We start from the raw sequence: 24749 nt of genomic DNA, 5'->3' as shown, positions 1-24749 counted from the left end.
GAAATCCTAATAGCATATTGGAGAAAATAACAAAACTACCCAGAATGAAATTTCCAAAAATAGAAATTGAAATACTAATTAAAAGAATTCACATATCACCTTCAGAAAACAAAACAAAACTAAGACTTCAAACTTCAAGACCCATGGGAGTTAATTTTAACAATTCTATTCAGAAACAATGAGTTCTACAAGCAATCAAGGGAAAGACTTTCAAATATAAAGGAATGGAAATTTCAATACTCCAAGACCTACCAGAAAACATAGGAGGGAATGGAATAATGTTTTCAGAAGAAATGGAGCTCAGGATGCAGCCTGTGTTGACCTACCTTGCAAATAAATCTAAATTTAACCATATGTTAAAAAAGATGGATGATCAAAAATAAAGAAGCTTTTAGAAAGGAAATAAGAACTGAAGAGATCATTTGCTTCTTGAACACCCCAAATTATAAATGAGAAAGTGAATAAATATAGCAATCAAGGATAGCAATATTAACAGTGACAACAGAGAGACCAATGAGAAACTTCTTTCTAAATGTACACAAGGATATAAGAGTGACGGTGGAAGTTTGGTCACAGTGAAGAAGCAAATGTGGACTGTAAAGATGCTATTAACTCTCACTTGCCCATTTTTTAGATTTTAGCCACCAGGAATGTATACACCCCCACCGAATCCTTAAGTGGTGGTGATGGTGGGGTCTATGACCCACGTGTGCTAATGAGTGATGAATCAAAAATAACTGACTTGCCCCTGGGCACTCCAAAGCAAAGCAAATGTTGCAACTGGTCCACGTAAAAGTTGGAGGAAGGCAAGGGAAGTGATGCAAATAACTGTCTTTTAAAATGGTGGTAACTTGGGGGCAGCTGGGTAGCACAGTGGATTGAGAGTCAGGCCTAGAGATAGGAGGTCCTAGGTTCAAATCTGGCCTCAGACACTTCCCAGCTGTGTGACCCTGGGCAAGTCACTTGACCCCCATTGCCTATCCCTTACCACTCTTCTGCCTTGAAGCCAATACACAGTATTGACTCCAAGATGGAAGGTAAGGGTTTTTATTTTTAAAATGGCGGTAACTTCCTGTAATTAGGTTTTTTCTTCTTTTAACTTGGCCTTGGAGGAGCTCCAGTTTGAGACCTCAGACTGATCTTGGATCTACCTTTAGGACTACCACATGGATGAGTGAAAAGGCTGGCTCCCTTTCCTGGCTTTTGGAGTACTAGCCTCTGGAGAGGCCCCTTGTCTTAAAGAAGGCCTCATGGCTAAAACCCTTGTTTAATTTACCTCTGGGCCTCCCTTTGTTGGGGCTTCTGAAGTCCTGCCTGGTTCAGACCAGGCTGGAGTAATTATTTCTCTCTCTCTCTCTCTCTCTCTCTCTCTCTCTCTCTCTCTCTCTCTCTCTCTCTCTCTCTCTCTCTCTCTCTCCCCCCCCCACTTTCACTCTAGTTTATAAATAAACTACCATAAAAAAATCATTCTGACTCAAGTAATAATTTTTGTGACCACACTCATAAATTTAGTCCAACCCTTTAATTTTTAACCTTTACAGGACAGAATCTGGCAACACTGTCTACAGGTACATCACTCTGTGTGTGTGTGTGTGTGCACCCATGCACTAGAGACTATATTATAACATGGGAGCACCTGTGAAAGGGGATGGAATGGGAGCAGAGGAATAAAAAGAATGTGTGATGTGCTGGGGTCGAATTGGGAGCTATCAATGAAGTGTGTAAGGGGGAAAATAAGGATATTTTTTAAGGGTTGGACTTGATTATTTAAGTGTTTGGTCACCAGGAATTTAATTAATTCCAAAAATATTTTATTTACAATTTCATTACAAAATGTAGAAAAAGTGAAATAAGAAATCAGAGAGAGGATAAGGTAAGATATCTAGCCTAAACACTAAGTAATTTACTCCCAGCCCCTGGATCAAAACCAGGACCAGGAGAGTTGGTCCTTAACTGGCCTCAGCAAAGCCAAGGACCTGGGGAAGTCTCTCCTTAAGCTAGTCTCTTCAGAAAAATATCCAGGAAAGGGCCAGCCTTTTCACTCACCACATGTCAGTCCAGTCATCAGATCCTTTTGCCCCTCTTCGCCAACCTCAATTCAAAAGCGTAAAGAATTGCATCCAGCAGAAGTGGAAGTCCAAATTGAACCCCGGTCCAAGAATTCCAGTTCCAAGTCGAACTCCACTTTTAAAGACATTTTCTCATAGTCCAGGGGCGGAGTCAAGATGGCAGCCTAGAAGGAGCAGATGTTCAGACCTCAGAATACCCTTCCTTACTGATCACAAACTGAATGTTCCTAGGGGACTGAAAATCAAACCTAACAACAAGACAGAGCAAAGGAACCCTCGTGCTGGACTCAATTCAAAATGTACATCCCCCCAAAAGCCAGAATCCAAGAACACTCGGGTTTAAGGGGAAGGCAGAAGGAAGGTCCCAGGACCCTTCCCCACACACCCACCTAGAGCTCTGAGACTCCAGTGGCAGCAGGAACTTCTGGGCGGGCAAAGGTGCTGGACTGGGGGTTGTACTTTGTGGGAAGGAAAGTGCCAAGCTCAGAGAGTTGAAAATAGATGGCAGGGAATGAGATAGAAAGGGAGCATAGAGCTGGCAGCCTGGCCAGAGCTGTGGAGATCCTCCATATTTGCTCAAGCCTTACAGGAGGTGTTGGCCTCAGAGCACACCAAGCCCAACCAAGCTGAGCTTAATCCCATAAAAAGTCTTCAGAACTCAGGGAAGTCCAGGCTCCACACCCTTCCCTCATTGACTGCTGGACTTTAATCCAATCAAAAGCCTCCAGAGGACAGGGAAGCTCAACCCCCCTCCAACAACCCTCTCCCAGAGCCTGCACCAAGAGATCTTCTGTCAAAGCTCCAAGAGGGGAGACTGACAGAAGCCCCCAAAACCAAAAAAATGAGAGGAGCAAGAGCACAGACAAATACGGGGAACAAAAAAGGAGTGGATATGAGCAAACAACAGAAATAGAAGAAATAAATTACAACAGATAGCTTCTATACAGTGAACAGAACAGAGGGGGAGGGATCAGCAAACGATAAATCAGAAATCCCACTGAATTGGAAGAACCAAAATGCAACTCAAAACACAATTAAGAGAGGCCAAAGATGACTTTAACAGTAAGATAAGTCATCTGGAAACAGAAAACAGTGTCTTGAAAGCCAAAATTAATCAGCTGGAAAATGAGGCAAAGGAGATGAAAGATGAGGCAAAGAAGATGAAAGATGAGGCAAAGGAGATGAAATATGAGGTAAAGGGGATGAAAGATGACCTCCATAGAAAATCAGACCAGAAAGAGAAGGATGAACAAAAAGCCAGGGATGAAATCCAGTTTTTAGGAACCATAATACAACAACTAGAATTAAGTGACCTCACAAGGCAGCAGGACACTATAAAACAAAACCAAAAGAATAAAAAAATTGAGGAAAATATGAAGCATCTCATTCACAAAACAGGATTTAGAAAATCTTTCGAGGAGAGACAATTTAAGAATCATTGGTCTACCAGAAGATCATGACAAAAGAAAAAGCCTGGACACAATACTACAGGAAATTATTCAAGAAAACTGCTCCGATATTCTAGAATAAGAGGGAAAAGTAGAGATTGAAAGAATCCACAGATTACTTCCTGTACTTAATTCCAAACTGACAACACTCAGGAATGTTATAGCCAAGTTCAAGAACTATCAGACCAAAGGGAAAAAAAAACTGCCAAGAAGAAGTCATTCAGATACCATGGAACCACAGTGAGGATAACAGGATCTGGCTGCGTCCACACTGAAGGACCGAAAGGCATGGAATATGATATTCCGGAAAGCAAGGGAACTAGGTCTACAACCAAGAATCAATTACCCAGCAAAACTGACTATATTCTTACAGGGGAAAGTATGGTCATTCAACACAATAGAAGAATTCCAAGAATTTACAAAGAAAAGACCAGACCTGAACAGAAAATTTGATGTCCAAGCACAGAACTCAAGAGAATCATCAAAAGGAAATTAAAAAAGAGGGAAAAAAGAAAAACAAAACAAATTTTAAGAGCCTCAATAAGTTAAAATGATATGTATCCCTATAAGAAAAGAGGTCATTGGTAACTCTTAAAAACTGTTGTTATCACCTGGGAAGTTAGAAGAATTACAATTAGAGGGAACAGTGACAAACTGTATAGGATGAAAGGATAAGACATAAATAGGTATATAGATATATGCATACATAAATACATATATATATGTGTATATAAATATATATACATACAACTAGAGCTAAAAAAAGAGGTTAATACTAAAAGAAATGGGAAAAGAAACAAATGGAGGTAAATTCATATGTCACAAAGAAGCTCATGGCGGGAGGGGGGAGAACATCAATAGACTAGAAGGATAAAGAGGTTGGAGATAGGAAATACTCAACTCTTACATGCTTTGAAATTGACCCAAAGAGGGAAGAACAATCCAATCCATTGGGGCAGAGAATAGATTTGTGCCCTATAGGGGAGTAGAAGGGTAATAAATGGACTGGTGGGGAGGGAAGCAGTACAAGGGAGGGAGAGGATGGGGGGGGTAATTTTAGAAAGACTACACGGAAAATAAGGGGGGAATAAGAAGGGAGGCGGGTAGAAAGGGAAGTAAAATAAGGGTGGGAACTAGGGGGACTAATTAAAAAAACATTAGTGTAGAAGGAAATAGTGAAAGAAGAAAAGGCAGGATCAGGAGTAGAAATCAAAATGCTGGGAAATACACAGCTAGTAATCATAACTCTGAATGTGAATGAAATGAACTCACCCATAAAATGCAAGCGAATAGCAGAATGGATTAGAATCCAAAACCCTACCATATGCTGTCTACAAGAAACACACATGAGGAAGGTAGATACATATAGGGTGAAAGTAAGAGGATGGAGCCAAATCTATTGGGCATCAACTAATAAAAAGAAGGCAGGAGTCACAATCGTGATATCTGACAAAGCCAAAGTAAAAATAAATCTAGTTCAAAGAGAAAGGGAAGGCAATTACATCCTGATAAAAGGCAGTATAGACAATGAGGAAATATCCGTATTCAACATGTATGCACCAAATGGCATAGCATCCAAATTTCTAAAGGAGAAACTACTGAAGCTGAAGGATGAAATAGATAGAAAAACTATACTAGTGGGAGACCTGAACCTTCCTCTATCTGAACTATATAAATCAAACCAAAAAATAAATAAGAAAAAGGTAAGAGAAGTGAATGAAATCTTGGAAAAATTAGAGTTAGTAGACATGTGGAGAAAAACAAATAGGGACAAAAAGGAATATACCTTCTTTTCAGCAGCACATGGTACATTCACAAAAATTAACCATGTATTAGGGCATAAAAACATTGCAAACAAGTGCAAAAGAGCAGAAATAATAAATGCAACCTTCTCAGATCACAATGCAATGAAAATAATAATTAGTAAGGGTACATGGAGAGGTAAATCAAAAATTAATGGAAATTAAATGATACGATTCTCCAAAACCAGTTAGTTAAAGAAAAAATCGTAGGAACAATTAATAACTTCATTGAAGAAAATGACAATTATGAGACATCCTTTCAAAACCTATGGGATGCAGCCAAAGCAGAACTCAGGGGATATATCCTTGAGTTCATATATTAACAAATTAAGAAGGACAGAGGTCAATAAATTGGGCATGCAAATTAAAAAAACTAGAAAGTGAACAAATTAAAAAATCCTCAGATGAAGACTAAATTAGAGATCCAAAAAATCAAAGGAGAAATTAATAAAATTGAAAGTCAAAGAACTATTGATTTAATAAATAAGACTAGAAGCTGGTATTTTGAAAAAAGAAATAAAATAGACAAAGTATTAGACAGTCTAATTAAAAACAGGAAAGAAAAAAACCAAATTGACAGTATCCAAGATGAAAAGGGAGACCTCACCTCAAATGAAGAGGAAATTAAGGCAATCATTAAAAACTACTATGCCCAATTATATAGCAACAAATATGGCAATCTAGGTGATATGGATGAATACTTATGAAAATATAAATTGCCTAGACTAACAGAGGAAGAAATAAATTACCTAAACAATCCCATATCAGAAAAAAAAATTGAACAAGCCATCAAATAACTCCCTAAGAAAAAATCCCCAGGTCCACATGGATTCACAAATGAATTCTATCAAACATTCAAAGAACAACTAATCCCAATATTATACAAACTATTTGACAGAATAAGCAAAGAAGGAGTTCTACCAAATTCATTTAATGACACAAACATGGTACTGATCCCAAAGCCAGACAGGTCAAAAACAGAGAAAGAAAACCATAGACCAGTTTCCTTAATGAATATAGATGCAAAAAACTTAAAAAGGATACTAGCAAAAAGACTCCAGCAAGTTATCACGAGGGTTATTCACTATGATCAGGTAGGATTCATACCAGGAATGCAAGGATGGTTCAATATTAGGAAAACAATACACATAATTTACCATATTAACAAGTAAACCAACAAAAATCACACGATTATCTCAATAGATGCAGAAAAAGCCTTTGGTAAAATACAATAACCATTCCTATTGAAAACACTAGAAAGTATAGGAATAGGAGGGCCTTTACTAAAAATAATAAAGAGTATATTTCTAAAACCATCAGCAAACATCATCTGCAATAGGGATAAACTAGAAGCCTTCCCAGTAAGATCAGGAGTGAAACAAGGATGCCCATTATTGTAGCATCCCAAGCATATTCACATCTATGAAATAGAGATGACGGTATTATTACTGTGTCTCCAAGCATGAGGCTTTACCGATAAGGTTTGTGAAGGTAACCTTGACCTGATCACGAGACCTATTGCCCAACACAAGTCCATTAGCATGCTCGGAGTCAATTCCCCAGGAAAGCGCGGTTTGCAATGTACACACCCAAAGGTGTTCCCTCTACCTTGCCACCCAATCTTAATTGTCTATACTTTGTGATGTGGTTACTACGTCCTTGGGAGTACCGCCCAAGCAGGACATGAATAAATTCAGAGGCAATCCCATGAACTTCCTCTTGGCCTTTCTCCCTTCCATGGAGCTCCACTGGGCTCCTCAATGACTATGTCTCTCTCTTCTTGACCTTCTCCTTCCCCGAGGCTGCAACCATCTCGGCCTGTATTCTCTATCTTAATCTTCTCAACCACCTTGTATTCCATTATCCTCATTTTCCGCCTTAAGGAAAATCATAGGGTTGCCTGCCCTATCCAATCACTGATTTGTCCGTGTCTTTCATTCTCCACCCTGGTTCTCGGTTCCTACCTCTCCTCGGGTCCCATCACAAAGGTGAGCCCCTTTCCCTTGTGGGACCCTGCTGGTCAGGGAAGTCCATTAAGGAAAACCCCACAATTATCACCTCTATTATTTAACATTGTACTAGAAACACTAGCAGTAGCAATTAGAGAAGAAAAAGAAATTGAAGGTATTAGAATTGGCAATGAGGAGACCAAGTTATCACTCTTTGCAGATGATATGATGGTTTACTTAAAGAATCCTACAGAATCAACCAAAAATCTAGTCAAAACAATCAACAATTTTAGCAAAGTTGCAGGATACAAAATAAACCCACACAAGTCATCAGCATTTATATATATATCCAACTCATTTCAGCAGCAAGAATTAGAAAGAGAAGTTCCATTTAAAATCACCCTAGACAAAATAAGATACTTAGGAATCTATCTGCCAAGACAAACACAGGAACTATATGAACACAACTACAAAACACTTTCCACACAATTAATATTAGATCTAAACAATTGGAAAAACATTGATTGCTCATGGGTGGGAAGAGCTAACATAATAAAAATTACAATCCTACCCAAATTAATCTACTTATTTAGTGCCATACCCATTGAACTACCAAAAATCTTTTTTACTGAGTTAGACATAACAAAGTTCATTTGGAAGAGCAAAAGATGAAGGATATTCAGGGAAATCATGAAAAAAAAATGCAAAAGAAGGAGGACTTGCAGTCCCAGATCTCAAACTATACTATAAAGCAGTGGTTATCAAAATAATTTGGTACTGGCTAAGAGACAGAAAAGAGGATCAGTGGAATAGAATTGGGGTAAATGACCTCAGCAAGACCAAAGATCCCAGTTTTGGGGACCCAAACCCCCTTTTTGATAAAAACTGCTGGGAAAATTGGAAGACAGTATGGGAGAGATTAGGTTTGGATCAACATCTCACACCCTATACCAAGATAAACTCAGAATGGGTGAATGACCTGAATATAAAGAAGGAAACTATAAGAAAATTAGGTGAACACAGAATAGTATACATGTCAGACCTTTGGGAAGGGAAAGACTTTAAAACCAAGCAAGAACTAGAAAAAAACCCCACAAAATATAAGATTAATCATTTTGATTCCATCAAATTAAAATGTTTTTGTACAAACAAAACTAATGCATCCAAAATTAGAAGGGAAGCAACAAATTGGGAAACAATCTTCATTACAAAAACCTCTGACAAAGGTCGAATTACTCAAATTTATAAAGAGCTTAACCAGCTGTACAAAAAAATCAAGCCATTCTCCAATTGAAAAGTGGGCAAGGGACATAATAGGCAAGTTTCAGTTAAAGAAATCAAAACTATTAATAAGCACATGAAAAAGTGTTCTAGATCTCTTATAATTAGAGAAATGCAAATCAAAACAACTCTGAGGTATCACCTCACACCTAGCAGATTGGCTTACATGACAGCTACGGAAAGTAATGAATGCTGGAGGGGATGTGGCAAAGTTGGGACATTAATTCATTGCTGGTGGAGTTGGGAATTGATCCAACCATTTTGGAGGGCAATTTGGAACTATGCCCAAAGGGTGATAAAAGACTGTCTGCCCTTTGATTCAGCCATAGCACTGCTGGGTTTGTACCCCAAAGAAAAAGACATGTATAAAAATATTCATAGCTGCACTCTTTGTGGTGGCCAAAAATTGGATAACGAGGAGATGCCCATCAATTGGGGAATGGCTGAACAAATTGTGGTATATGTTGGTGATGGAATACTATTGTGCTCAAAGGAATAATAAAGTGGAGGAATTCCATGGAGACTGGAACACCCTCCAGGAAGTGATGCAGAGTGAGAGGAGCAGAACCAGGAAAACATTGTACACGGAGACTGATACACTGTGGTACAATCGAATGTAACGGACTTCTCCATTAGTGGCGATGCAATGACCCTGAACAACTCGGAGGAACCTATGCGAAAAACCACTATCCACATCCAGAGGAAACACAGTGGGAGTAAAAACACCCAAGAAAAACAACTGCTTGAATACATGGGTCGAAGGGATAGGGTTGGGGATGTAAACTCTAAATGAATATCCTAGTGTAAACAGCAACATGGAAATAGGTTCTGATCAAGGACACATGTAATACACAATGTAATTGCCCGTTGGCTGTGGGGGAAGAGTGGGCGGAAGGGAGGGAGGGAAATAATGTGATTATTGTAACCAAGGAATAGTGTTCTAAATTGAATAAATAAACTTATTCAAATGGGAAAAAATGAAGACATTTTCTTTGCGTCACTTCCCCTAATTCTACGTCTACCAATCATAGCTGATGTTCTACTCTAGGACTGCCCGGAAGGCAGTTAGTGGATTCTGATTTGTTACCCACTGTCACACACATGGGTCACAGACCTCCCACTTCATGATTAAGTGGGATATTTGCACTTTTGGTGATTAGGAATAAATGGGAAGATCTTCATACCTAATTTTTAAATACCATGTTTGCACTTTTTGTGATTGAATCTAAAAATAGGCAGGTCTCCATACTTAACTTTTAAGTAGGGTGTTTACACTTATGGGGATTAAAATCTAAAAATAGACATGAGTTACAATTTAAATCTTCACAATCAGGGAAGAGCTAAGTACCTTCATTGTTACAATCGGGGAAAGCCAAATCCAATCTTCACATCCCTTACTACTGGAATTGCTATGATTATTGTTCTCTCCCTAACTTCAGGAAAAATAATATGAGAACAAAATACTTGTACATTATCCCCCCACAGAATACCACCAAAAGATCATACTCACAAAACCAAACCCAAAAGACTATCATGGGTTAACTTCTGCTTATGCATATAACTTCTAAAAAAGCTGTGCTCAGAAATTCCCCACTCCTATGCACAGAACAAATTCTCCCAAGCCAGTACGTCAATCATCATAGGGAGAGGCTTGTACACCATGCCTTAATACATCATGCCTCAGTGACTTGATTTACCAACTGAAACCCATCACGGGAACTCCCCATGAAACTCTGAAAATATGATTAGTTTAATATTAAAACTGAGTTGTGTTTATATTATGCCTTTGATCCCTCAACTTGGCTGCCGTGTTTGTCAATTGTCTCTAGAACTTCTGATTGATTATCTATTTTTATTAAAAGTAACAAATTATTTTCTTTCATTGTCTGCAAGCTCAAGCACCTCACATATTAATGAGAAAACTAACCTCTAACTACTCCACTTGTGATGAAATCATTTATCTTTTTCAAAAGCTTTATGTATCCTGTAAGAATCAATAGTAATAATATAAATATATAGAATGATCACAGACTGTTAATCAAATGATTTGTTAAAAGTTAATGTATCACTTATCTAATTATCTGCATTTGAACAAGTGTGTTGAATATGTATTCATTGGGGTATAAAAAATATTTTAAAAAATGGGCCTGGGGAAGCAGTTCCATGCAAAGCATGACCCCAGGCTAACACACACAGCTGTCTTCCATCACTCATTTATGCCTTCACCACCACACCTAACTGAGGACCCTTGAAACATTGAGCAAGGCGGTCCCTGAGCTTGCAGCATCATTTGGTGCATAAATGTTTGGTAATGATATTACTTCATTATTTATAGTACCTTTTAGCAAAATGTAATTTCCTTCCTTATGTCTTTTAATTGGATCAATTTCTATTTTGGCTTTGTCTGGTATCATGATTGTCCCTCCTGCCTATTTGATTTTAGATGATGCATAATATATTCTGCTCCAGCCTTTTACCTTTAATCTGTGTGTATCGCCCTGCCTCAAATATGTTTCTTGTAAACAACATATAATAGGATTCTGGTTTTTAATCTACTCTGCTATCTGCTTCTGTTTAATGGGTGAGTTAATCCCATTCACATAAAGTGCTATGATTTCTAACTGTGTATTGCCTTCCATCACCATCATATTATCCCCTTTAGATCCTGCTCTATTCCCTTTCATGCTATTCCTCTTCACCAGTATTTTGCTTTTTGTCACCACCACACCAGTTCCCCCTCTCTTCAATTATCCTCTGCTTCCTTTTTCTTGTTCCCCTTCTACTTCTCAGTAGGGTAATATAGAATTCTATGCTCCAATGAGGATATTCGTTTTTTCCTCTCTGAGCCAGTTACAAAGAGAGTAAAGTATAAGCATTGCCTGTCACCACCCTTATCCTCCCCTCTATGTACTGATTTTTCTTACCTCTTTATGTATAATTTATCCTATTCTTTATTTCCCTTCCCTTTATTCTCAACGCAACCTTCTGTTTCAGCCCTTGATTGATTTTTTACATGTAATTAATATGCATACATATCACATATACATATTGCTCTATATCATCATCTTTACATATACATCATATCATATTATGATAATCAACTTACTTTTCCACCCTCTTTTGAGTAAATTCCTTCTATCTTCTCTACTACTGAGAGTAATTTTTTAGAATTATAGAAATCCTCTTTCCATATAGAAATATAAACATTTTTACCTTAATGAGTCCCTTAAATTTTCTCTTTCTTATTTACCTTTCTGGGCTTCTCTTGTGTCTTATATCTGGCTTTCAACTTTTTTGTTTGAGTCAGGCTTATTCCTAAGGAATGCTTGGAAATCTTCTATCTTATTAAATGACCATTTCCCCCCCTGAAAGGGTACATTCAGTTTTGCTGGATAGGTGACTCTAGGTTGTAAACCCAACTCTTTTGCCTTCCTGAACATTATATTCCATGCCTTATGATTCCTTCATGTAGAAGCCACTAGGTCCTAAGTGATCCTGATTGTATCTCCATGGTTTTTTATGGTTTTTTTTTCTGGCTGTTTGAAGTATTTTTTCCTTGGTGTGGTGGCTCTTAAATTTGGCAATAACATTCCTGGAAGTTGTCAATTGAGGATTTCTTTCTGGAGGCGATCTGTGAATTATTTCCATTTCCATTTTATTGTCTTGTTCAAGGATCTCTAGGCAGTTATCTTTGATAATTTCTCATAATATGATATCCAAAGTTTTTTTTCTTCATCGTGGCTTTCAGGTAACCCAATAATTCTCAGATCATCTTTCCTGGATCTGTTTTCTAGATCAGTTGTTTTTTTAATAAGCTATTTCATGTTTTCCTCTGTTTTTTCATTCCTTTGATTCTGCTTTATTTTTTCTTGATTTCTTGTGAAATCGTTAATTTCTAAATGGTCACTTCTGATTTTTAAGGCCTGGTTTTCCTCTGTCAGCTTTTGATTCTATTTTTTTCAATTGGCCCATTTCTTCTTGCATCACTTTCATTTCTTCTTACATTAATTTCCTTTCTTCTTATATCATTTTCATTCCCTTTCCCACTTTTCCTCTACCTCTAATAATTGGTTTTCAAAGTCTTTTTTGAGCTCATCCAGAATTTGTGTCCAATTCATATTTTTCTTTTGGACTTTGGGTGTATTTCCTGTGCTTTCACTGTCCCTTTCTGTGTCTACACCTTGCTCTTTGTCTCCATAAAAAGTCTTTAGAGTTAGGTGTTTTTTTTAAATTGTTTGTTCATTTTTCCTATCTAATTATAGGTAGGTTCTGTTTTCTGGGAATTTGGGGTGCCCCCTTAAACTTCAGTCCTTCCTTGATGCTATTTTTGACCTTATCTTTGTATAGGGTGTGAGATATTGATAAAAACCTAATTTTTGCCATAATGTTTTCCAATTTGTCCAGCAGTTTTTGTCAGAGTGAGGTCTTTGAGCTGAGATCTTTGGGTTTACCAAACACTAGATTGCTGAGACCATTTGCCCCTAGTTTATTCCATTGATCCATCCTTTTATCTCTTAGTCAGTTCCAGATTGCTTTGATGATAACTGCTTTGTAATACAGTTTAAGATCTGGTGCTGCCACCCCACTATCTATCACATTTTTTTCATTAGTTCCCTTGATATTCTTATTTTTTTAAACCCTTACATTCCATTTTAGAATCACTACTATGTATTGATTCTAAGGCAGAAGAGAAAGAAAGGATAGACAATGGGGGTTAAGTGACTTGCTCAGGGTCACACAGCTGGGAAGTGTCGGAGACCAGATTTAAATCCAGGACCTCCCATCTCTAGGCCTGGCTCTCAATCCACTGAACCACCCAGATGCCCCACTTAATATTCTTGACTTTTTGTTCTTCCAGATGAATTTTACTATTTTTCTAGTTCTATAAAATAGGGTTTTTTTTTGGTAATTGATAGGTATGGCACTGAATAAGTAAATTTAGGTAGGATTGTCATTTTTATTATATTAGCTTGACCTACCCATGAGCAATTAATGTTTTTTCAATTGTTTAGATTTAATTTTATTTGTGCAAAAAGTGTTTTGTAATTGGGTTCGTATAATTCCAGTGTTTGTCTTGACAAATAGATTCCCAAATATTTTATATTTTCTATAGTGATTTTAAATGGAGTTTCTCTTTCTAATTCCTGATGCTGATTTTTGTTGGAACTATATAGAAATGCTGATGATTTATGTGGGTTTATTTTGTATCCTGCAACTTTGATAAAGTTACTAATTATTTCAACTAGCTTTTCAGTTAATTTTCTAGGATTCTCTAATTATACCTTCATATCATCCACAAAGAGTGATAGTTTAGTTTCCTCATTGCCTGCTTTAATTCCTTCAATTTCTTTTTCTTCTCTTATTGTTAAAGCTAGCATTTCAAGTACAATATTAAACAATAGTGGTGATAATTCACCCCTGATTTCATTGGCAAAGCATTTAACTTATCCCCATTGCAGGCAATACTTACTGATGGTTTTTAAGAAATACTACTTGTTATTTTGAGGAAAGGCTTATTCCTATGCTTTCTAATATTTTAATGGGAATGGATGTTGTATTTTGTCAAAGGCTTTTTCTACATCTATTGAAATAATCATGTGACTTCTGTTAGATCATTGATATGGTCAAGTATGTTGATGGTTTTCCTAATATTAAAACATCCTTGTATTCCTGGTATAAATCCCACCTGGTCATAATGACTAATCCTTGTGATAACTTGCTGTTGTTTCTTTGCTAGTATTTTATTTAAGATTTTTGCATCTATGTTCATTAAGGAGATTGGTCTATAGTTTTCTTTCTCTGTTTTTGGTCTTCCTGGCTTAGGAATCAGTACCATATTTATGTAACAAAAAGAATGTGGTAAGACTCCTTCTTTGCTTATTTTGTCAAATAGTTTGATTAATATTGGGATTAATTGTTCTTTAAATGTTTGATAGAATTCATTGTGAATCCATCTGGAATTGGGGATTTCTTCCTGGGAAGTTTATTGATGGCTCTTTTAACTTCTTTTTCAGAAATGAGCTTATTGAAGTATTCTATTTCCTCATTTTTTTAATCTAGGCAATTTTTTGTTCTTTAAAACCTTTCCTTCTGTCTTAGAATCAATGCAATGTATTGCTTCGAAGGCAGAAGAGTGATAAGGGCTAGGAAATGGAGGTTAAGTGACTTGCCCAAGGGGGCAATTTATATTTTTGTAAATATTCATCCATTTTTCCTCGATTATCAGATTTCTCATCATATATTTGGATGAAATACCTTCTAATGATTGCTTTAATTTCCTCTACATTAGAGGTGAAATTGCCCTTTTCATTTTTCATACTGGTAATCTTATTCTCTTCTTTCTTATTTTTAATCAAATTAATCAATACACTATTTTTAATAGAACCAGGTCCTAGCATTATTTATTACTTTAGTAGTTCTTTTACTTTCAATTTTATTAATTTCTCCTTTGATTTTTAGGATTTCCAATTTAGCCTTTAACTAGCAATTTAAAATTTGTTCTTTTTCTGATTTTTTTAGTTGTATGCTCCATTCACCTAAGTACTGCTTTGGCTGTATACCATAAATTTTGATACGTTGTTTCCTCATTGTCATTCTCTTCAATGAAATCAGTGATTGTTTCTGTGATTTGTTTTTTGACCCACCAGTACTGAGGAATTAGATTATTTAGTTTTAAATTAATTTTTAATTTGCCTCTCTATGAACCCTTATTGATTATAATTTTTATTGCATTATGATCTGAAAATTTGCATTTATTATTGCAGCTTTCTGCACTTGGTTATAATGTTCTTATGCCCTAGTACAGAATTGGCAAAGTATTGGCATGTGTGTCTGAGGACATTTTTGCATGCCCTGCCCTTCTGTCCAGCCACCCAAAGTGAGTACTTCATCTCTCTTTTCTCTGGGGTAATGATCAAAGGCATCTTGAAGTTGCAGTTTGAGCACACAAATTTAAAAAGCTTTGCCAGAACTGCCCTAGTACATGGTCAATATTGAATATGTACCATGTGCTGCTAGAAAGGTATATTCTTTTTTATCCCTACTCAAATATCTCCAGATATTTATTAAATTTAACTTTTTAAAATTTCATTCACTTCTCTTCCATCTTTCTTATTTAATTTTTGGTTAGATTTATCTAGTTCTGATAGGGGAAGGTAGAAGTCCCCCTAATATATAGTTTTACTATCTATTTCCTCCTTAAGTTCCGTTAGTTTCTCCTTTAAAAATCTGGATGTTATACCATTTGGTGCATATATGTTAAGTACTGATATTTCTTCCTTGTCTATTCTGCCTTTTATCAAGACCTTCCTTATCTCTTTTAATAAGACCTATTTTTGCTTTAGCTTTATCTGAGATCATGATTGTTACTGCTGTCTTCTTTGTCTCAGTTGAAGCTCAGTGGATTCTACTCCAGCCTCCTACCCTTACTCTGTGTATTTACCTGTCTCAAATGTATTTCTTATAAACAGCATATGGTAGGATTCTGTTTTTTAATCCACTCTATCTGCTTCCATTTTATGGGTGAGTTCATCTCATTTACATTCACAGTTATGATTACCACCTGTGTATTCCCCTCCATCTTGATTTCTTCTTTTAATCCTGCCCTTTATCTTTTCAATCTTTCCCTCCACACCAGTGTTTTGCTTTTAAGCACTCCCTCTTCCCCTCTCCCTAATAATAGTTCCCTCCCTTCCCACCACCTTTCTTATTCCCCTTCAGCTTCTCTATAGTGTAAGATAGGATTCAATATCTCAATTCATCTGGCTGTTCTTCCCTCTCTGAGCCAATTCCAATGAGAGTAAGATTTCAGTATTACCTGTCACTACATTCATCTTCTCCTCAATTATAATAGTATTCTCCCCATGCCGCTTTATATAATATAGTTTACTTCATTTTACTTCCCTCTTCCCATTACTTAGTACAATCCTCTTTTTCACCCCCAGTTTTTTTATATATCATCCTAAATAGTTTACTACCATACCCTCGGCTTGTGTATACTTCTTCTAACTACCATGATAATGATAACAATTTTGAAGAGTTACAGATATCATCTTTCTATATAGGACTATAAACAATTAGACTTTATTGAAGCCCTTACATTTTTTCTCTTTCTTATTTACCTTTTTATACTTCTCTTGAATTTTGTATGTGGACATCAGATTTTTTGTTTGTCTGTTTCTTTTTTCTTCAGAAATGCTTGAAAATCTTCTATTTTATTAAATGACCATACTTTCCCCTGAAAAATATAGTCAATTTTGATGGGTAGGTGATTCTACGTTTTAAGCCCAGTTCCCCTGTCATATGGAATATCATATTACAAACCTGCATGTCTTTCAATGTGGAAGCTGCCAGATCCTATGTAATCCTGACTGGGACTCCATGATATTTCATTCTGCCTGTTTGAAGTATTTTCTCCTTGGTTTGAGAACTCCTGATTTGCGATAACATTCCGAGGAGTTGTCATTTGAGGATTCATTGCAGGATATGATCTGTGGATTCTTTCAATCTCTATTTTACTCTCTTGTTAAAAAATATCAAAGCAGTTTTCTTGGATAATTATGATGTTGAGGCTTTTTTTCTGTCTTGACTTTCAGGTAGTCCAATAATTCTTAAATTGTAGTCCAATAATTCTTAAATTGTCTCTCCTGGATCTATTTTCCAGGTCACTTGTTTTTCCAGCAAGATATTTCATATTTTCTTCTGTTTTTTTTCATTCTTTTGATTGTTTTATTGTTTCTTAATGTCGTGTGAAGTCATTAACTTCTATTTGCCCAATTCTAATAAAAAACCTTACCTTCCATTTAAAAATTAATATTGGGTATTGGTTCTAAGGCAGAAGAGTGGCATGGTCTAGGCAATGGGGGTTAAGTGACTAGCCCAGGGTCATACACCTAGGAATTGTCTGAGGCCAGATTTGAACATAGGACCTTCCATCTCTGGACCTGACTATCAATCCACTGAGCCACCTAGCTGCTCCCTCCAATTCTAGTTTTCAAAGACATGAATTTCTACCATAATTTTTTATCATCCTTTTCCATTTGTTCCATTCTACTTTCCATGGCACTCTTTTATTCATTGAAATTTTTTTTGGCCTTTTCCCAGTAGGTTAATTCTGTTTTTTAAGAAACTTTTTTTCTTCATTGAATTTATGTTCCTCTTTTTCCACTTGACCAATTTTGCTTTTCAAGCTGTTATTTTCTTTTTGCATTACTTTCATTTCTTTTTCCCTGAGCAGCCTTTTTAAAGAACCACACTGTTCACTTCTCAGCCTGAGGAAGTGACTAGAAAAAGTGCACTAAAAATGTCTGTTTTATCCAACCTAACCCTGCACTACTTAGCTGAGGCAGACAATGATCCTACCCTGCACAAAAAATGTACAGAAACTTTTTGTGAAGTCAATTCCATTCACCATTTATATAGAGAACATGAACTTCAGTTCATGAAAGGTAAATAGCTCTTGTAAGAGAACTCTGCAGGTATGACATCTAAATAGCAACCTTGTGTGAACCAAGGTTGTCAAATAAAGTCCAGTTTCTTGAAGTTGGAGATGGATGTATGTTTTCCTAGAGTGATCACTGTAAGGTTGAATAGGTTTTGCAATCATATATAATCTATTCAAAAAGCTTGTGAAAGGAATGAACAACAGGCTATTGGCAGGAAGATGCTATACCACATCATTATGTGTGTTATCACTATGATGAACCCTGATGAGGTAAAAAAAATTCATTAAGACTTGGAGACAGTTATCATCAATGTGCTAAAACAGGACAAGCTTGTAATTTTAGGTGACTTTCATGCCAGAGAAGGCACTGATTATCAGATGTTGCAGGGAGTCCTTGGGAGGAATGGAATCAGAAATAGCCATAGCAACAATTACTTACCATTGAAAATGTGTGTCTCTCAGGATCTTCCCATTACCAACACTGTTTTCTGTTTAGCTAAATACAATAAAATGTTATGGATGCATTTTCCCAATAAACATTGGCTTTTAATAGACTATGTCATTGTAAGAAGAAAAAGATAGGCTGTGAGAGTGAGTAAGTCAGTTTGTGGGGCAGAGTGTTGGACCAATCACAGAATTATCCTGTCTTAGCTAAACATTTATATTTCACAAATCAGCAGCCCCAAGGTGACTATTAGATGTCACTATTATATGATGACTATTAGAAGTCTTAATGTCAGACTTCCACTTTCTGGTGCTAAGGAATATTCCAAATTTGCCCAAGCCCACCTTCAAATAAACACACCACACACGCACACACACACACACACACACACACACACACACACACACACACACCCAGAGCCTCAAAACAAATTCTGAAACAACAAAAGTTGTTGAAAGATGCTCCATAATAAAACAAAGTGGAAGAATGGCAAGAAGGACCTGTTACATGGGGTAAGAAGAGAAAACAATGCAGCCCTTGTTGCATCTGGGGAAGCCAGCAGTGAGGGAAGTAAAATCTAGTTTAATCCAGTGGCAACCCAGTCCAACATGTTGCATCTGGGGGATCTAGCAATAGGGAGAACCAATACTAGTTCTATTGAGCAGCAGCTAGGGGAAGAGAGCCCAGCCCAGGCAAGCAGGCTACACCTGGGGGAGCTGGCCGTGGGGAGAGCAGAACCCAGTATAATCCAGTGGCAGTTGGGGGAGTAGAGTCCAACCTAGTCAGGTGCACCACCTGCAGTGAGAAGAGTAGAACCCAGCTCAATCCAGTGGCAGTTGGGGGAGCAGAGTCCAGCCCAATCAGGTGAGCTACACTCAGGAGAGCCAGCATTGAGAGGATTAATGCCCAAGTCAATCTGGCACAAATGACTACTAGACAGCACTGTAAGCCTCTCCATGACAAACCAGCAAGCTGGTTCCCTGAAGGTTCACACTACAGTCAGTATCCAAAGTCAGCAAAGCAAACCCCAAACACCAGAGAAAACTACCCTAGGAAAAGAGCTAAACTTTAATATATATAAAGGTCACACCAAAAAAAGCCCAGAAAAATGAGCAAAAGACAAAGAAAAAACCTGACTCAAGAAATTTACTTTGTGACAGGAAAGATCAAAATATAAACTCAGAAGAGGACAACAATGCCCAAACTGAAAGATGTAAAGCCTCAAAAGATGTCAGGCCCCAAAAGAATTCCTGGAAGAACTCAAACTTCAAATAATAAAGGTAGGAGAAAAAATTGGAAAAGACGTGAAAGTAAGTTTTTTGGTGGGGTGGGATGGGGATGGAATACACTAAAGAAAACAACTCCCTAGAAACTAGAATTGGCCAAATAGAAAAGGAAATACAAAATACAAAAAAGAAAATGACTCCATAAAAATTAGAATGAGGGCAGATTAAAACTAATGACTCAATGAAACAATAAAGTAATAAAATTAAATCAAATGAATTTTAAAATAGCAGAAAATTTGAAATATCTCATTGGAAAAATAATTGGTCCAGAAAATAGATCCAGGAGAGATCATATAAATCATTGAACTATCTGAAAGCCATTATCAAAAAATAACTTTGACATCATATTATGAGAAATCATCAAGGAAAACTGCCTTGACATTTTTTAACATGAGGGTAAAATAGAAATTGAAAGAATCTACGCATCACCTCCTGAAAGTGATTGCAAAATAAAAACAAATTCAGTACTTCTAGGTCAAGGAGAAAATACTATAAGCAGGAGTGGGGAACAGTTCAGATATTGTGGAACCACAGTTAGGATTGCACAGGAACTAGCAGCTTCTACATTAAAGGACCTGAAGCCTTGGAACATGATATTCCTGAAGGCAAAAGCTTTAGTATTACAACCAAGAATCATCTACCCAACAAAACTGAGCATAAACTTCAGGGGGAGGGAATAGATATTTAATGAAGTAGAGGACTTCCAATCATTCCTGACAAAAAGACTGGAACAGAACAGAAAATCTGAGGATGAAATATAACACTCAAAAAAAGCCTTTTTTTGTAAATAGAAAACTTAAGGATTCAATAGGAAAAAACTGTTTATATTCCTACATGGGAAGGTAATAATTAAAATACTTAAGATGTTTGTAATACTTAAGATACTTAAAGAACTTAAACTACTTTAGGTATTTAAGATTGTAAAGATATTTAAGAAGTTTATTACTATTAGGGCAATAAGAAGGAGTAAACAATATGATGGAATGATATCCAAAAAAAAAAAATTAAGGGAAGAGAAAGAAGAAAACTTTGGGAGAAGAGAAAAGGAGAAATAGATGAGGTTGAATTATCTCAGATGAGGAGGAATGTAAGAGTTAATAAAGTGTATGGGAAATTGGCAAGGTGGTAGCCAAAGCTTGAATCTTTTCCTCCTTGGAATTACATCAAAATGATACTAAAAGCCACACTCAGTTGGCTACAAAAATCTATCCTACCCTATAAAGAAGTAGAAGGTATCATAATTAAAATTAAATTATGAGACTGCTAGTAGTTTTAATAACTTTATTACATTGAAGTAGTAATAGTAAAGACAGGGAAATGTAGGGGAGAGGTAGAAAGTTGCTTAGCTTACTACTCTATTGGCCGCCATGATGGATTGGAGCGGAGCACCAATGAGTTCCTTCAGGATCCAAGCTCCAGCCAGAAGATATTTACTTCCTGCTGGGTCTCCCCTTATAAGCAGTTTTCTCCACCCACTAACTCTCACACATTATATCTTGGGAACCAACCATAGTTTCTTCATTTGGCTGGACTGTCCAGACGGGCAGTGCCTGTAGAATCAGCTTTCTGTCTTGTTGGTTCTTGGATTCTCTAACTTCCTCTCTCTGAGGGCCTGTCTGTATCTACACATCTTAGTGTTCTTTGACCTTTAGGTCACTGAGAGGTAACATAAAACAAAGCAACATTAATAGAGAGGGAAATTCTCTTCCAATAATCCCTGCTGTGATTCTATTGGGAGACTAGCATGTTGAAATCTCCTCAGTTGAGGTCTTTGGAAGATGAACATGCCTAGTCTCCCCAATGAATCATTTCAAATAACCAATATATACCTCTAAAGATTCTCTTACTAGAGGCTTATAAAATATTGGTTTTTACCTAGAGGGAATTTCAATATAGGGATAAGAGAGAAAGAAAACAAAAATGATTGATAGATGCAATGACAAAAAGCCAATTAGGGGGCATTCCCCTTTGGTGTAAGAGTTTACAATTCATAATAAATATGTTCAACCCCCTTCAGTTCAGTTCATTATATCCCAAAGTTTACTCTGGATCTTTTGATGTAGTGTGTAGTTTCCACAGGCATCCTTATGGCACCTTCTCCAAAAGATCTGCTTTCTTGATTTGGGGTATTGGCAATTTTCTTTTCTTAAAATTTCTTCAAAATATTTTAAACCTTGGATTTCAGGATAATTATACAACCCCCCCCCCCCCCTGAGGAGGGTGTTGACCAACATTAGAATCACCCAGGGACACATGGCTGAGTTACGAGGTATATGAATCAATTGTCAAAAGGAAACAAAAAAATTTCTTCAGCTCCTCCCTCCCCTCTCCATACCATAGTAGGCATCAGCTGGCAAACAGATATGTATATGTAGATTATGTCTTTTGTGTTTCCACTTCTCAGTTCATTCTCTGGAGGTGAACATTCACAAGTTATTTTTAAAATATTAAATCTGTAGCTGTATATAATGTTCTTTTGATTCTACTTGTTTCATTCTTCATTGTCTCGTGTAGTTCTTTCCAAGTTTTTAAAAATTAATCTGCTCCAGGCCTAGAGCTGGGAGGTTCTAGGTTCAAATCTGACCTCAGACACTTCCCAGCTGTGTAACCCTGGGCAAATCACTTAGCCTCTGTTGCCTAGCCCTTACCACTCTTCTACCTTAGAACCATTCTAAGATGGAAGGTAAGGATTAAAAAAAAATTAATCTGCTCATTTCTTTTGGCTCAGTGGTATTACATCACAATCATTTATCACAAATTGTTTAGCCATTCCCAAAAGATGGACATCTCCTTGATTTCCAGTTCTTTGCCACCACAAAGAGAGCTATTATAAATATTTTTAAGTATATAGGTTCTTTTCTCCCCCTCCCCCCCCCCCCAATCTCCTTAGGAAATACGTCCAGAAATGGTATTGCTGAGTCTTGGAATATACACTATTTTACAGCCCTCTGGGTGTAATTTCATATTACTCTCCAAAATAGTTGGATCAGTTCACAGTTCCACCAACAGTGTATTAGTGGCTCTATTTTTCCACATCCTCTCAACATTTTGTCATTTTAGCCAATCTGATGGGTGTGAGATGATACCTCAGAATTATTTTGTAATGCCTTCCCCTAATCAGTAGTAATTTAGAGCATTTTTAATGCACTTATACATGGCTGTTGCATCCAGCACAACATACAGAGACATGGGGTTTTAATTTGTGGAGGGAAACTGTTGACATGAAAACATAGGGCAAGGGGGAAAGTGAGAGTGAAAGAAAAGACTCAAGAAAACACACTCACAAAAGGATATTTGGAAGGAGCCTGAAGCCACTTCAAACCTTGGTGACTGGAGCTCAATATTTATATGCAAATCAACCAATGGGATCAAGAAACTGCCGTTACAATAGAACATTGAAAAGCTACAACTTCTGTTTCCACTTAGATCAAACAGGATTTTTGGGAAATGATGTTCCTGCCTAATTTTGTTGTTTTTAAAAATGAAGCACAGTACCTGTTTCTTCCAAGTTATGACGCTGTATCTATTTCATAGATCTTCCTTGTATTATAATTCTATCTATGGTGTCCCTTTCCTGCTGTTACAGATGTGTGTTTATGTAGATAACGAGAACCCTTTGCTATGTGACTTTTGAAAAGCTGGTAGATTAGGAGTCTGCTTACTCTGTTGGTAGATAAAAGGATGTGCCCTTTTTTTAGAAAGAGAATAAGTTTGTTTTTTAATCTGAATCAATTTGATAATAGAAGGTTTCAGCACTCATCAATCTTGTGAATTTCCAAATATGATCCTAACAAGAAAACTGCTTTTACAACTATGTCTTGTTTTAAACTGTCCCTAGACCATTGTCTTTTGGATCAGTTTATGACCATATTTTTAAGATTTGTTAGTTTGATTCCTTCATTTTTGCCCATTTATTAATTGGGGGATGGTTCTTATTTCCATAAAATTGATAAAGTTGTCTATACATTTTAGATATAAGACCTCTCTCCCAGAGTCTGTCTATGGGAATTTCCCCCCAACTTTCTGCTTTCCTTCTAAGCTTGGCAACATTTGTTTTATTTGTACAAAAATGTTTCTATTTAATGTACTCAGAATTATCCATTTTACATCTCTGAATATTCTCCATCCCTTGTTTACCCATAAATTCCTCTCCTATCCATAAATATGATAGATAATATATTGTCTGTTTTAATTTGTTTATAATATCTCCTTTTGGGGGCAGCTGGGTAACAGTGGATTGAGAGCCAGGACTAGAGATGGGAGGTCCTGGGTTCAAATATGGCCTCAGACACTTCCCAACTGTGTGACCCTGGGCAAGTCACTTGACCCCGGTTGCCTAGCTCTTACCCACTCTTCTGCCTTGGAACCAATACACAGTACTGATTCCAGGACAGAAGGTAAAGGTTATTAAAATAATATCTCCTTTTATGTCTAGATCATATGTTCATTTTGATTTCATCTTAATGAATGGTGTAAGATATTGATCTATATCTAGTTTCTGCCAAACTACTTTCCAGTCGTCACAGTAATTTTTACCAAAGAGTGATTTCTTATGTCAATACCTTGGATCTATATTTTTGTCAACTATAAGGTTACTATAATCTTTTGCTGCTGTTTGTTGTATATCTGTTCTGTTATACTTCCAAATCACTATTGATCAGAGAAATGCAAATTAAAACAAAATTGGTGTTCCACCTCACACCTATCAGATTGGCTAATATGACAAAAAAGGGAAATGCTAAATGTTGGAGGGATTATGGGAAAAATGGGACATTAAGTAACCACTGTTGAACTATGAACTGATGTAATCATTCTGGAGAACAATTTGGGATTTCCTTTAACCCAGTAATGCCACTACTACGTCTATAACCCAAAGAGATCAATGAAAGGGAAAAGGGCTTGCTTATACAAAATATTTATAGTAGCTCTTTTCTTTAGTGGAAAGGAATTGGAAACTGAGAAGATACTCATCAATTGGGAAATGATTGAACAAGCGTGGTATATGATTATGATGGAATATTGAGGAA

General features: G+C 36.7%; 1 protein-coding gene and 1 long non-coding RNA gene across 10 annotated transcripts in view; one reads left to right on the top strand and one right to left on the bottom strand.

The window, feature by feature from the left end:
* HGH1 (HGH1 homolog) overlaps positions 1 to 24749 on the bottom strand; it is a 56748-nt gene that overhangs the window by 19081 nt on the left and 12918 nt on the right. The gene's annotated exons all lie outside the window — the stretch shown is intronic.
* The window catches only part of LOC107651918 (uncharacterized), a 76546-nt gene continuing 70975 nt past the window's right edge, over positions 19179 to 24749 (top strand). For 6 of the 9 annotated variants that reach the window (XR_008917171.1, XR_008917168.1, XR_008917166.1 and 3 more), the window contains exon 1: positions 19311 to 19716. This is a non-coding gene — a long non-coding RNA (uncharacterized LOC107651918). Of the gene's footprint in view, positions 19717 to 24749 lie in introns of all 9 variants that reach the window. The other 3 variants (XR_008917167.1, XR_008917173.1, XR_008917169.1) reach the window with 3 other exon arrangements.

Source organism: Monodelphis domestica, chromosome 3, assembly GCF_027887165.1.
Source record: "Monodelphis domestica isolate mMonDom1 chromosome 3, mMonDom1.pri, whole genome shotgun sequence".
NCBI classification, from domain to species: Eukaryota; Metazoa; Chordata; class Mammalia; order Didelphimorphia; family Didelphidae; genus Monodelphis; species Monodelphis domestica.
The sequence above is the reverse complement of the archived record's forward strand: the minus strand, read 5'-3'. Positions and strand labels throughout refer to the sequence as shown.